Raw genomic sequence first — 14,553 nt, 5'->3', positions numbered from 1 at the left:
TGTTAGCCAGGATGGTCTCCATCTCCTGACCTCGTGATCCGCCTGTCTCGGCCTCCCAAAGTGCTGGGATTACAGGCTTGAGCCACCGCGCCCGGCATGAATTAAGTATTAATGCGATATAGCTGAGTAGGCTATTCCCCCACTGTTAACTTGAGAGGGTAGTACCAGGTGGGGTCCCACACACCTGGTGGGGGAGTGGTGGTCACCTCTGGAGGAGGCTTCTTTAGAAATACAGATATGCTTTGCGGGGTGAGCTGAATGGAAACTGCAGCCACTACTGGGGAGTGAGGGTGAGTCTAGGCACAGGCAGGAATCAGCATGGATTTTGAGAGGCATAGATGGAACGATTCTGGAGTAGAAACAGTGATGTGATTTGATGCTGTCAGATGGCAGCTGAAACAGACAGCAAAAGCTGTCATTAACTGGTCAGAGCCAATTGCAGGAGGAAGATAAGAGAAGAGAGGAAAGCAGAGCAGCACAGAGGAAAGAAGAGAAGAGGAGGAGAAGAGAGAGAAGACACAGAGGGGAGATGGGGGGAGAGGAGATGCGGGGAGGGAAGATGGAGGGAGGGGAGAAGACAGGAGAGGAAGTGGGGAGAAGAGGAGAAGGGAAGGGAGAGGAGCATAGTAACATTTCCAAGGTCTGAGGGATTCAGTTTTACTCATGCTCACTCTGTTACAATTTATTACCTCCTCCTTTCAGTACACATTTATCGAGCTTCCTCTCTATGCCGGGTACTATGACAGAGAGATGAGCACACAGTCCAGTGGGGAACACAAGCATTGAAAGCAACGATTACTGCTTGCTAGGCTCTGATGGATGATGTTATGGCAGTACAGAGTGGGCTTAGGAGTTAATAATGGGGAAAAGTGCATGATGGCACCATATTTCTGTTTTAAGCGACTGCATGGATGAGAGTGCTCCTGGCTAAGATATGAACATAGGTGCCACAAACTGGGATAAAGAACATGAAAGAAGCAAGTGTGGTGGATGTAAGAATATGAGCCCAACATTAGACCTGTTGCATCTGGGGTGGGATGACACTGACTGATGACTGGGTAGATAGATAAGCCACTGGAAGGCAAGCTCCAGGGCGACAGGGCTTTCAGCCTACTCCACCTAATACTGCATCCAGAGGACCTGCAAGAATGCCTGGCGCACATGAGGTGCTCAGTACATATTTGTGGAGTGGGTGCGTAGCTCGGATGTGGAGGCACCCCTGTGGAAGTCCTCACTGGTTGCCCACATTCATCTTGATGCTGCACTTAGCATTTTATTGCACACCCTGCCACCCCCAACCCCAAAACAAAGCTAATATCCACAATGCATCAATGAATTGTGCCTGTCACGTAGGAAGTTCTCAATAATATTATTTATCAATATCAATAAATAATAATATTTATTATCAATGATAAATCTCATATTAATATTAATTCAGGATCGACGATTATATTAACATAGAAGATATTATAATAATAAATGTAGATTATATAGAGATGTATAGATAACAAATAATATGCCACAGTTCTCGAGGGGAGTTTGGGAATAATAATGACATTGCCCAGCAGATAGCAGAAACCTAAATATGTCTTCTCTCCTGCCAGCCATCTTGGCTCTCCTCCTTCTCTTTCCTCATGTGACCTCCGAACTCTTCATTAACTGAACTGTTCATCTTTGACTCTTGGCCTGCATACCCCTGGGAGCATAACAAAAGCCTGGCATTCACTCAGCAGTGTCTTGGAGCCTTCTCTTTGGGGTACTTCTTTCATCCCACCACCAATGGATCTGAAGCTCAGGCAGCATCTAGGAATACAGATTTGGGGGTGAGTGAGTGAGGAGGTAGATTGTGAGGGAAAGAGGCTGAGGTGAAGCCCCTGTGAAACACTGAAAACTCAGAGATGGGGAGAAAGAGGAGTCTCTGCAGAGACAGGAGCTTGTGCATCCGCATCCAGCTTCCAGCCGGCTTACCTGTCCAGCTTCACAGCAGGGTGTGTCCAGCCCATCACTGCAAGAGTCAGCTGGTCATGCACTATCAGGAACAAAGTTTGCAATAAATAGTTTTTGAATGAAGAAAGTTCCTGCCACTCTCACAAAAATGGACTCTCTGCTCTAGTAATTCCAAAATAACTTCAGTTCTCAGAACATGCCCTGTTCTTTTCAATCTATTTTTAGCCATCCATTCACTCATCCATTTGTTCACTCAACAGGCCCATTTCCAAACCCATTCTCCCATTTTAGGTTTTTGTTATGGCAGCACCCCATTTCTAGGTACCCACAGTATTGTAAAGTCACCACAAGTCCCTACCACACTAAGCTCCTCCTGGGCAGGGACAGAGTTTCAGCCTCCGTGTTGCTCTGAAGACTCCAGCCTGACTCAGTCAACCCTCACTGAGACCAGAAGTCATAGGCCTGTACCAGCTCCCTAGACAACCACCCTCACCCTAGTACCATGATACATTTTCAGACAATTTAGCCAAGTCGGCAGCTCAAGAAGCAGCATCATTGCAAAGAGGTGAAGGTCAGAAACAAAGGGAAAAATAATGGCTCCGTGCAAATCTCGCAAGGAATTTAAAAGGATACAGGAAAAGGTTTCAGGAAAGACTCCTTCAGTAGCTCAGAACCAGGCCCAGGATTCTCATCCAGATGCTGCCTTTTAAAAAACAGCATAATTTCACTCTTGGCAACTCTATGAGCCCATTCTTGCATTGCTATGAAGAAATACCTGAGACTGGGTAATGTATAAAGGAAAAAAGGTATAATTGGCTCACAGTTCTGCTGGCTTTGCGAGAAGCATGGCGCTGGCATCTACTTGGCTTTTAAGGAGATCTCAGGGAGCTTACAATCATGATGGAAGGTAAAGGATGAGCAGGATGCCACATAGTGAAAGCAGGAGCAAGCCAGGGGTGAGGAGATGCCACACACTCTTAAATGACCAGATCTTGTAAGAACTCACTATCACAAAGACAGCATCAAGCCATGAGGGGCCCACCTCCATGATCCAAACACCTCCCATCAGGCCCCACCTCCAGCACTGGGGATTACAATTCCACATGAGATTTGGGCAGGGACAAATATCCAAACTACATAATTCCAGCCCGGCTCATCCCAAATCTTATATTCTTCTTACATACAATCATGCCTTCCCAACAGGCTCCCAAAGTCTTAACTCATTCCACCTTAATTCAAAAGTCCAAAGTCACATCTGAGACAAGGCAAATCCCTTCCACTGATGAGCCTGTAAAATAAAAAAACAAGTTAGTTACTTCCAAGATACAATGAAGGTACAGGTATTGGGTAAACATTGCCATTCCAGAAGTGAGAAATTGCCAGAAAGAAAGGGGCTACAGGCCCTATGCAAGTTCAAAATTTAGCAGAGCAATCATTAAATCTTAAATCTCCAAAAAAATCTCCTTTGACTCCATGCGCCACATTCAGGGCACACTGGTGCAAAGGGTAAGCTCCCAAGGCCTTGGGCAGCTCTGCTCCTATGGCTTTGCAGAGTTCAGGCCCTGCAGCTGCTCTCACAGGCTGGAGTTGAATGACTGCTTCTTTTCAAGGTGCAGGTACAAGCTGCCAATGGATCTACTATTCTTGGATCCGGAGGATGGTGGCCCCTTTTCACAGCTCCACTGGGCACTGACCCAGTGGGGAGTCTGTGTGGGGCCTCCAACCCCACATTTCCCCTCCACATTGCCCTAGTAGAGGCTCTCTATGAGGTCTCTGCCCCTGCAGCAGGCTTCTGCCTGAACACCCAGTCTTTTCCATGTGTGGGTGTAGGCTGTCACACCTCCTTCACTTTTGCATTCTGTGTGTCTGCAGGCTTAACACTACATGGAAGCTGCCAAGGCTTATAGCTTGTATTCTCTGAAGCAGCAACCTGAGCCGTATCTGGGGCCCTTTGAGCAAAGCTGGAACTGGAATGGGTGATGCAGGCAGCAGTGTCCCAAGGCTGCCCAGGTAGTCCCAAGACTGCCTCAGGCATTGGGGCCCTGGGTCTGGCCCCCACAACCATTCTTTCCCCCTAGGCCTCTGGCCCTGTGATGGGAGAGGCTGCATGAAGGTCTCTGAAATGCCTCTGAGGCCATTTCCCCCATTGTCTTCGATTATTAGCACTTGGCTCCCTTCTAGTTATGCAAATTTCTCCAGCAAGTGGTTGCTCCACAGTCAGCTTGAAGTCCTCTCCCGAAAAAGTGTTTCCTTTCTCTGCTACACGGTCAGAGAATTTTCTAAACTTTTACACTCTGCTTCCTAATTAATTTCCAACTTTAAGTCATTTTTTTGTTCCTGCATCAAAGTATAGGCTATTAGAAGCAGCTATGCCACTTCTTGAACACTTTGAGGCTTAGACATTTCTTCTGCCAGATACTCTAGATCATCACTCTTTAGTTCAAACTTCCACAGATCCCTAGGGCGTAAACAGAATGCATCCAAGCTCTTTGCTAAAGCATAATACATGAGCTTTTGCTATAGTTCCCGATAAGTTCCTCATTTTCGTCTGAGGCCTCGAAAGCCTGGACTTCACTGTCCATATCACTATCAGCATTTCAGTCACAATCATTTAACCAGTCTCTAAAAAGTTTCAAACTTTCCCTCATCTTCCTGTCTTCTTCTGAGCCTTCCAAACTCTTCCAACCTCTGTCCATTACCCAGTTCCAAAGCTGCTTCCACATTTCCTGGTATCTGTATGGCAATGCCCCACTCCTCAGTACCAATTTTCTGTATTAGTCCATTCTTGCATTGCTATAAAGAACTGTCTGAGACTGGTTAATTTATGAAGAAAAGAGGTTTAATTGGCTCACAGTTCTGCAGGCTTTACAGGAAGCATGGTGCTGACTTAGCTTCTAGGGAGGCCTCAGGAAGCTTACAGTCATGATGAAAGGGGAGCAGGCATGTCAAATGACAAAAGCAGGAGTAAGCAAGAGAGAGTGATGGGGAGGTGCCATGCACTTTTAAATGACCAAATCTCATGAGAACTCACTATCACGAAGACAGCACCAAGCCATGAGGAATCCACCTCCATGACCCAAACACCTCCCACCAGGCCCCACTTCTGGCATTGTGGATTGCAATTCAACACAAGATTTAGGTGAGAGCAAATATCCAAACTATATTAGCAACTGTCCATCCAGCGGAATTTTGGTGGCTTCATGGGGAAGACATTCCATCCCTCTTCTTTTCCCATACCTTCCTTCAGATGACCTATTCCATTACCTTCAAAGAATTGCACAGTCACAAAGTTATTCCTTAGGCATAAGACTCTTCGGCTCTGGGAAAATAGAGAATCTCTGGAAGGGATGGTCTAGGTCTTATCAGAGTCAGAGAGAATCGGTGTATGTGGTCCTCTGCTGGGGGCAGGCTTATATGAGAACAAAAGAAGAGGAAGCCACTGTGAGGCTCTTCAGAGGAGAGGGTAGAGAAGATGGTGGTAAAAGAGGAACAGTAGGACCAAGGAGCAAAGACAACCAATAATTTGGGGATTTCAGAAACTCTGACATCCTGTCCTTTATAATTCCGGGGGTGCTGCTGAGCCCTGCTGCCTGCTCTGGAGCTTCTTGGCATTTGCTTTGCCTGTTTGCTCATTTACTATCAGCAAAATAGCCGGACATTTCACCAGTTATCAAGGACTGTGCTAGGTTGGGCAGCAGCAGGGGCTACGGACACACAGCCTCAGCTGCAAGGGCCAAATATCATCACTCCAGAGATAGAGGTGAAGCTCCAAGCTGGCCTCACCCGCAGCTGCCTGAAGATTGCGAAATGCACAGGCTTTCTAGTGGGACAAAGCTGAGTTCAGACCTGGCCCTGCTCCTCTAGCTGTGTGGCGGAGGGCGTTTATTACCCTTTCTGAAGCATAGCTTTACCATGTGTAAAGTGAAGATCATCATACCCAACCCAGAGGTTGTTAGGAGAAAAAAATGAAAGAAGTTTTGTAACATACCTAATGTAGGGTCTGAGACACAGCAAGTGCTCAAAAACAGTTGTCCCCTTTCCCTTCCCTCTTGGCTCTGTCTTCCTGCATTTCATTAGTCAGATCTCTGTGGTTTTCCTAGAACATCTCTGACTGCAAACCATCAACTACTGAAAACCCTCGAGGAGAGGTAAAATGGATAATAGGAATTTCTAGGAACATAAAAGCGATATCATGTTTGTATGTGTAACTATCAATCAATTTCAGAGAAAAGCAGGCTTGCATAGCTGAGCAGACACCACCAGCTTTCTTCTGCTTTTGCAGATTGAATTTTATTTTATTAAGAGCAGAACAATGGGCCTGATTTTCCTCTTTGGATACTAAAGAAGACAAATTAGCCCAAAGGAAATTCTGCTGAAACTGTATTTAGTATTTGAGATCCTAAGCCCCAAGACAGAGCCTCTGTGTGACCTTGAGGAGCTGCGTGCATGCTCACTGCTGGATCCCAGCATCATGTGGCCATGGCTGGGTCAGGAGCACAGGAGGCTCAAGGCCAGTCCAGGGCCTGGTCAACAGAGCAGCATATGCAAAATCAAAGTGACCCTGGGTCTTGATGAGGGACACGCTGCCTCCCTGAGCAGTGCATGCTGCATGAGTATAACTGACTACCACATTTTTAAAAGAAAAAAAGGAATTTTCTTAACCTTTTTCCTTTTCCCCCACCTCCTACTTAGCTCTTTAGGAATGCAATTATAACCTTTACCTTCTCTCCACCAGACACTCCCTACACGGCAAGCTTATCTAACTATGTGTTTACTTAGAAGTTCCAGAGGCTGAACCTTGAAACACAGTAGGCACTTCTGGAACTCTCTCCCGCCAGGAGATTGCCTCAAGATAACAGTTAATTTACAGCCTAAATTTTGCCCTAGGCAAAATTAAAATTGTCAATTTACAACATGGCTCTGCCCACAATGGTGCTAGCCAGACCACTTGATAGATAAGACACAGGAAGCAAGTCACGTGGGCCCCACACCTCCTCCCCTACCTCCTACATGAGGTTCACCCCAAGTCCCCCTTTAAAAGCCCACGCTTTCTGCCCTGAAAACTGAAGTAATACCCTTAAGGCAGGAGCCTGTACTTCTTCCTCTCAGCTAAGCTCTGGAATAAAAGTCACTTTCTTTCCACCACTACTCCTTCTTATTAATTGGACTCTGCAAGCCATGAGCAGCTGGATCTGTGGGACTCACTGTCACAACTGGTTGTGGGGACCGTCCCCCACACTGGCAAGTTCAAGTCAACAAACTACGCTAGGCAGTGTTAGAGGTAGAGGACGAAAAGAGACTATAACATGGTCTCCACCCTCCTGAAATATTGAACACAAGCTAGGTCAGGGATTCTTAACCTTTTTGGTGTCATTGGAAATCGCAAGTATAGACCCCTTCTCAGAATAATGTTTTTAAATGTGTGAAATGAAATGAGATGAACAAATGAAATCAATTCGATTGGAGCACACGAGGTCTCATGCACACATGGAGGGATGTGTTATTGCTAATTTAGCAGATCATAACGGTCAGGGGGTGTCTGAAAACTTTATGGATGAGCCGTTAAGGACTTCTACACAGAGAAATGGGGGAAGGCATTTCATGCGCAGGGAACAGCATGAACAATCTCTTGGAAACAAAGACTTGCAGATGCATTAAGTGAACAGAATTATCAAGCGAGGCTGGGGCTTTGCAGGAAGCACCCAGGGCTTGTATCTGGGTCCTCTCTCTGTCTCTTAGAGTCCTAGCCAGTGTGAAAGGAAAATAAATCTTGGGGTCCCCAGATTACTAAGCTAAAGGGAAATGTGAAACTGGAAACTGCTTAGAGCCAACCTGCCTCCCATTCTATTCAGTCACCCCTATCTATGCCCACTGAGATTAATGCATATCTGATTGCTCCTTTGCAGAGGCTAATCAGAAACTCAAAAGAATGTAACCATTTGTCTCTTATCCACCCATGACCTGGAAACCCCTTCCCACCTTTGCTTCAAGTTGTCCCGCCTTTCCAGACCGAACCGATGTTCATCTTACATGTGTTGATTGATGTCTCATGTCTCCCTACAATGTATAAAACCAAACTGTGCTCTGACCACCTTGGCACATGTCAACAGGACCTCCTGAGGCTGTGTCACAGGCATGTGTCCTCAACTTTTGCAAAATAAACTTTCTAAATTAACTGCGACATGCCTCAGATTTTCGGGGTTCACAGCGGTAACAGATGTGGACCGATCTTGCACTTGAATTGCCTGTGCTTCTGTCTGTCAGGCCACCGGCAGTGGAAAGGTGATCCCTTGGCATCTGTCCACTCAGCAGTGATCTGCTAGGAAGGTCAGAAAAGCAGGTGGGGGTGAGGGAGGCAAAAAGCAGCCCGGGAAGAGGGTGCTTCACAGTAGCTCTGTTTTGCCCCAGGAGGACAGCCGCACTGGGAGTTGGACCTGCAGGGGCAGACACCATCAGCCACTGACAACCCACCTAGGCAATGCTCACTCCTCTGCCAGTCACTCTGTTACTCTGTTGGGACAAGTTTTGGGCAGAATTGTACTCAGGAAAAAATTTAATTCGACATTTATTCTATGAACATGTCGGTCCTGTGTTTGTTTTTTTTAGGTTCTAGAGGACACCCAGCTCAAGCCCCTGATTAAATTTGTGCCTAAATTGGGGCCATCCTAGAATCCAGGCCCAAAGTGACCACAGGCCTGGTGGGAGGTGGGCCTACCAGGGCTTATGGAGCTGGCTAGGGAAAATGTACCTCAGAGGCAGGAGTCCAGCACACCAGTTTGGTCCAGACACAATGGCCTAGTCAGCAGGAGAGGGTGATTTTGACATCTTCCCTTAGGTGGGCCTCTGAGGCCGGGCTGAGGGGCTGCAGTCAAAAGAGCAGGCGAGAGCAGCCACAGCAATAGCTCACGTTTATGAAGCGCGCATGCAGCACTCGGCACTGTGCTGAGCACTCTTCATGCACTCAGTCATTAAATGGGTAACCCTGCCAGCTATGGACTGGTGAGATCTCCTTTATTCAGATAAGAAGACAAGCTTACAGGGGTTAAGCTGCTTGTGCAGAGCCAGGTCAGTGCCTGCCCCCCTCTGCCGGACTCCAAGTGTCAGTAGACATGAGTAAGGGAAAATAAAATATAAAGAAACTGGCCAGGTGCAGTGGCTCATTCCTGTAATTCCAGCACTTTGGGAGACCAAGGCAGGTGGATCACTTGAGCCTCAGAGTTTGAGACCAGGAACATGGCAAAACCCTGTCTCTACTAAAAATACAAAAATTAGCTGGGTGTGGTGGTGCGCACCTGTGGTCCCAGCTACTCAGGAGGCTGATGGAGGAGGATTGCTTAAGCCCAAGCGATCGAGACTGCAGTGAGCTGTGATCACAATGCTGCACTCCAGCTTGGGGGACAGAGCGAGACCCTGTCTCAAAAAATAAAAATAATAAAATGTAAAGAACCAAAATACGAAACATGAGTGTCACCGGAGCCAGCAGCTTTTAGTAGTCAGGTTTTGCAGTGAGGGAAGAAGTCAGGACTCCAGTAGCCTTGGTCAAGGCAAAAGGTGACCACCCTGGACTCTGAGCACTGGCAGCAGTAACCAGGTGCTCCCCACAGTGCATCTGAGCATGGAGAAGGGACCATGGGGATGCCTCACAGCAGCCGAGAGGAAGCATCCGCACCTGCAGTGGGCAGACCATTTGAGACACCACCAAATGATGTCCAGGACCACATGGGAACTTATGCTGGGTAAGCCCTCCTATAATCAAAGATGTATGTATTGGAGAAAGCTTGTAGGTATAGGGGAAAGGTCATGCAAGGCTGCTTGAATTAGGTGGGAGTGATTTCCAGTAGATCACTGAATCTGAGTCTGTTCTCTCACCTATAAAAGGAGCATAATAATGTTGACTTCACCTGTTGACTCTAAGGATGAAACGAAGTGACATAAATAAAGCAGTCCAGTATGGGGCTTGACAAACCATGGGTGTTCAATAAATATACGTTTTCCTCCCTTCTCCTTCAGAAGAATTTTTAGAGGCTGTGTAGGCTTTTTGAAGCTTTATGTAAATTTATGTGGAGTGACATTCAGTGAAATCACTCATCTGTATGATCCCTTTAATCCTACCTGCAGCTTCAGTAAAATTGAAATTTAAATCATACATTTTATTTAATGGCACAACTTAGATGCCTGGGGAGGGGGGTGGGGAGGAAGGAGAGAGAGGAAAGAAAAAACCTGTATTAGAAAGAAAAGACCTTGGCACTAAAAATATTCCAGGGGTGAAAGAGCTTTTGTTAAATGGACTCTTATCTTTTTTAAAAAAAAGGTCAAATTTTAATCCAAAGATTTAGATTCAAATCAGGCTTTGAAAAAACAAAGGCCTCCATATGAAGTTTGCCCTTTCAAATTAAAATCCATTCTTTTTGTCTTGTGATTTTTTTTTTCCCCTGCTATTCATCATGCATCTTACTTTTTTAGTTGGTCTTGTCTTACTACATGAATACATTAAAGGCTATGTATAACGATAAATACTACAAAGCAGAATCAGTGGACAATTCTGGAAACATTATTTTGGGCTTTAGATTTTAAGCACTAAAAAAAGATGCCCATCCACATTTTTTAAAAAGCAAGTTTTAAAAAAATGACAATGAATTTAATGTATTAAAAATACTTACTGTAAAGAGATAAAAATTATAGAAAACTATAAAGAAGAAATTAAAATTGTCCCAAATTCTACTACTCAATGATAGCCAAATTTTATAAATTTGTAAAAGCTTTTTGTATATTGAGGATATTAACCATATGCAGGTTTTATATGTATGGGTGTGTGTGTACATACATGTATATTCATAATCTGTCCTCTATCATTCAAACCTTTAAATGGTAGTTTTTTGGTGAGAAAATTTAATTTTTATATTGCAAGATGTACCAATAATTTCTTTCTTTTTCTTTCTTTCTTTTTTTTTTGAGACAGGGTCTTTCTCTGTCACCCAGGTTGAAGTGCGGTGGCATGATGAGGACTCACTGCTACCTCTGCCTCTCAGGCTCAAGAGATCCTCCCACCTCAGCCTTCCAAGTATCTGGGATTACAGGTGTATGCCACCACGCCCTGCTAATTTTTGTATTTTTACTAGAGGCAGGGTTTTGCTATGTTGCCCAGGCTGGTCTTGAACAACTGACCTCAAGTGATCTGCCCGCCTCGGCCTCCCAAAGTGCTGGAATTACAGGCGTGAGCCACTGTGCCCCGCCTTTACCAATACTTTCTATCTAAATTTTTTTGTTAGAAAGATTTTTCCATCCAAAAATTATGAAAATTTTCACTTATTTTTCTACCACTTTCACAGTTTCATTTTTACATACACTTTTGGTGATAATTCTGGATTTTACTTTGATATAAAAATTAAGGCTTGGATCCAGGCTTACTTCTTCCAAATGGCTAGCCAGTGTTTTTCACCATCATTTCTTGAATTGCCTATGTTTCTGTACTGATTTGAAATGTTACTTCTCTAATGTACCTATACTTGGCACTATATGAATGTTATAGTCTCTTCCACGATCTGTTCATCTAATTTCATTGCTTTGGTGACTAGGACTTTTTAAGAAATTTTTAGTATCTGATAAGACAGTTGTTCATACTATTTTTGGGGAAAAATCAACATTTTTAATGAACAAAGCACTTTATAAAACAATATTTAAAAGGTCAAAAATAACAGATGCTGGCAAGGTTGTGAAGAAAAAGAAACACTTATACACTTACACACTGTTGGTGGGAGTGTAAATTCATCCAACCATAGTGGAAAGCAAATCCTTTTGGGATGATACGAACATTCTGAAATCGGATTGAGGTGATGGGAAAACTGTGTGAATTTACTAAAATTATTGAATTGTACATGTAAAAAGTGATAAATTTGTGGTAAGTAAATTTACTTCAATAAAGCTGGTTTATAATACCAAAAAATATGTAAAAATCAAATACTGTATACATGAAGAAAGAGAGAGAGGGAGAGACGGAGGAAGAAAGGAAGGAAGAGAGGAAGGGAGGGAGGGAGGAAGGAGGGAAAAGAAAGGGAAGAGAGAGCAAAGGAGAAAGAAGGAAGAGAAGAAAAAGGAGGAAAGGAGAAAGAATATTTCTTTTTGTATGATGAAAACAATGAATGTTAAAAAGACTGCCTTTAGCTATTCTATATCAGAATTAGTAAACGAAACTAGCTCAGAGCAAAATCAAACCAAGGCAAGAAAGACAAAAGTCGTGTAAGTTGAAATATAATGTTGAGGAATTACCACAATGCTTTGCAGAAGAAAATTGTCACCTCTGAAAATGAAGGATCCAAGTCTCTGTAAGAGTGGAAGATAAACAAATAAATAAGATTACACCACAAAGGAGAGTCATTTAAGAGATCAGTCTCTTTCCCGGGGTCTCACGCCTGGGACTCTCTGGACTGATGGCACTTCTATTACTCCTTGCCCAGCCCTGGGTGTGTGAATGGAAATCTCATTCTGTGCAGCTGCCTGTGGAAAGCCTCACAGCACTGCAGGGCTATGTGGAGTGGGTCACCCCCAGCCCACACCATGGAGACCTGAGCTTGCGCAAGCTCGTGGAAGCTAAGTGCATCCAGCTCTGATCCCCTAGGTGTGGGAAACGGCCAAGAGTTACAGAGGCCTGCAGTTCTGTTAGCGTGGCCAGAGAGTATTGAACTCCATATTTGAATAATTAACTCAGCAAGCAGCCTCCTAAGTCAGCCTTGAACGCTAGTTTATCTTCTCAAATAACGGATGATAATCTTTCCTCTCTAAGTCATTTACTTCTAACTCAAAAATGTCAAAACGGGACTGGGCGCAGCCGCTCACGCCTGTAATCCCAACACTTTGGGAGGCCGAGGTGGGCGGATTATGAGGTCAGGAGTTCAAGACCAGCCCGACCAATATAGTGAAACCCTGTCTCTACTAAAAATACAAAAATTAGCCAGGAATGGTGGCACACACCTGTAATCCCAGCTACTCAGGAGGCTGAGGCAAAAAATCGCTTGAACCTGGGAGGCAGAGGTTGCTGTGAGCCGAGATCGCGCCACTGCACTCCAGCCTGGGTGACAGAGCAAGACTCTGTCTCCAAAAAAAAAAAAAAAAAAAAAAGAGTCAAAACTGAATGCAACATTTTCCTTCTGTGTGAAATGGAAAGGCTTCATAGCGGGTGTTTGGATGCAAATGAGGCCTCTGGTTGGAGCATGCTCATGATTCCCTGGCAATTGTTAACAGGAAGATGTGCTGATGGCAAGAGCTTCCCATTTGAACTCTAAAGACCCCTGTCTACACCGTCATGGACATGACAGGCTAGTAGGAAAGGCAGATGGTAAGTGAGTAACTAGAGATGAGATGGGAGCAGAATTACGAGGGAGGTACAAGGTCCCGGGAAGCATACAATTTTATGGAAATCAAAAGCGTGTAAATGGCAAAAAGTTCCACATGAATAGACAACAAACTGTTAACAACTATCTATGAGGTAGAATAACAAAGGCCTTTAACTTTCTCAGGTATATATTTATGTATTATTCAAATGTTTTACAACCAGAGTATACTACTTTTGTACTTATTAAAAAAAAGACATTAAAAATTAAGTTAATTTTTAAAATGTGTTTACAGGTTCTTAAGAATATGAAACTATTGGATTTTTCTTTTCTTTTCTTTTTTTTTTTTTGAGATGGACTCTCGCTCTGTTGAACAGGCTGGAGTGCAGTGGCGAAATCTCAGCTCACTGCAACCTCTGCCTCCCAGGTTTAAGCAATTCTCTGCCTCAGCCTCCCAAGTAGCTGGGACTACAGGCGTGCACCACCACTCCTGGCTAATTTTTGTATTTTTAATAGAGATGGGGTTTCACCATGTTGGCCAGGCTGGTCTCGAACTCCTGACCTCATGATCCACCCGCCTCAGCCTCTCAAAGTACTGGGTTTATAGGCGTGAGCCACCACACCCGGCCTTGAAACTACTGGATTTTGATGTTTTGTTTTGCTTTGTTTTGTTTTTGAGACAGGGTCTTGCTCTATTGCCCATGCTGGAGTGTAGTGATGCAATCTCTGCTCACTGCAGCCTTGACTTCCCGGGCTCAAGTGATCCTCCCACCTCAGCCTCCCAAGCAGCTGGGACTACAGGCATGCACCACCACACCTGGATAATTAAAAAAATTTTTTTCAACCAGGCTCGGTGGCTCATGTCTGTAATCCCAGCACTTTGGGAGGCTGAGGCAAGTGAATCACCTGAGGTCAGGAGTTCAAGACCAGCCTAGCCAACATGGTGAAACCCTTTCTCTACTAAAAATAACAAAAATCAGCCAGGCATGGTGGCAGGCACCTATAATCCTAGTGACTTGGGAGGCTGAAGCAGGAGAATCACTTGAACCAGGAGGTGGAGGTTGCAGTGAGCCAAGATTGTGCCATTGCACTTCAGCCTGGGCAACAAGTGCGAAACTCTGTCACAAAAAATCTTTTTTCTAGAGATGAGGTCTGTGTTGCCCAGGCTGGCCTCAAATTCTTGAGCTCAAGGGATCCTCCCACCTCAGCCTCCCAAGTTGCTGGGATGACAGGCATAAGCCATCACATCTGGACTGAAACTATTTGATTTTGAACCTGG

The sequence above is a fragment of the Colobus angolensis genome, unplaced genomic scaffold, assembly GCF_000951035.1.
Source record: "Colobus angolensis palliatus isolate OR3802 unplaced genomic scaffold, Cang.pa_1.0 Scaffold124, whole genome shotgun sequence".
Taxonomy (NCBI): Eukaryota; Metazoa; Chordata; class Mammalia; order Primates; family Cercopithecidae; genus Colobus; species Colobus angolensis.
This window is presented reverse-complemented; position numbering follows the sequence as displayed.